Source organism: Mus caroli, unplaced genomic scaffold (assembly GCF_978045245.1).
Source record: "Mus caroli unplaced genomic scaffold, Mus_caroli_1 scaffold_12, whole genome shotgun sequence".
NCBI classification, from domain to species: Eukaryota; Metazoa; Chordata; class Mammalia; order Rodentia; family Muridae; genus Mus; species Mus caroli.
The window spans coordinates 118,998,169-118,999,133 of NW_028227267.1; positions in this window are offsets into that span (position 1 = coordinate 118,998,169).

The following is a 965-nucleotide window of genomic DNA, read 5'->3' on the forward strand; positions in this document are numbered from 1 at the left end:
CCCAGTGACACACTTCCTCCAACAAGGCCACACCCACTCTCACAAGGCCACATCTCCTAAAATCCTTTCAAATACTGCCACTCCCTGGTGACCAAGCATTCAAATCTATGAACCTATGGGGTACATTTTTATTCACCACTAGTGTTCTTGCAGTGGCCCCAAGTTGGGTTATCCCTTTAGGCAAATTACAACTACCTATAACTTCAGCTTTAGGGGATCTGGTGCTCTCTTCTGGCCTCCATAGGCACTGAACCCAGGTGGGCATGGGCACGCATACACACACACACACACACGTGCATGCACACACTAATAGTTAAAAGTAAGTAAGCCGTTTAAATGAATATAGTTGTCAAAAGGTCTGAAGATGCACATCCTTGGTACTCGACCACCAGGTAAGCCAAGAAAGGTGATCACAGAAGCGCTGTCTGGGATAGCAGAAAGGAGACAACATAAGTGGCATCTGGAAAATAGATAAAGCGCCAACAAAAGATTCCAAAGCAGCCAGGCACTGTGGCTTTACTCCCACCTCTACAGACACCGAGGCAGGAGGATTAAGTTCGTGGTCAGAGCTGTGGTAGGTTCCAGATCACTTTGGGTTAAACAGCAAGAGCTTGCCTCAAATAAAACTAAACAAGGAGGTTTGTTTTAATCCCAAGCATTTGAAACAATTCCTTTTCTGGTGACTCCATTCCTTTGAGTGCGTTGTTTCTCAGGAGAAGGTCATTTTGCTCCATATTTGGCACTGGTTCAACTGTGTGGTTTCTCAAACCTGTGACAGGCATGGCATATCTGCACAATTTATTGATGCAAAAGAGAAAGGTGACTTCCTCAAAATGGGTCTCACATCTCATGATTTAAATTATGGTGTCTATATGTGCCCTCCAAGTGATCAGAAATGCGTTGAGACTATGTCCACAAACACTTCTTAGAGGCTTCTGTGGTGGTTTGAATGAGATGCCCCCTGC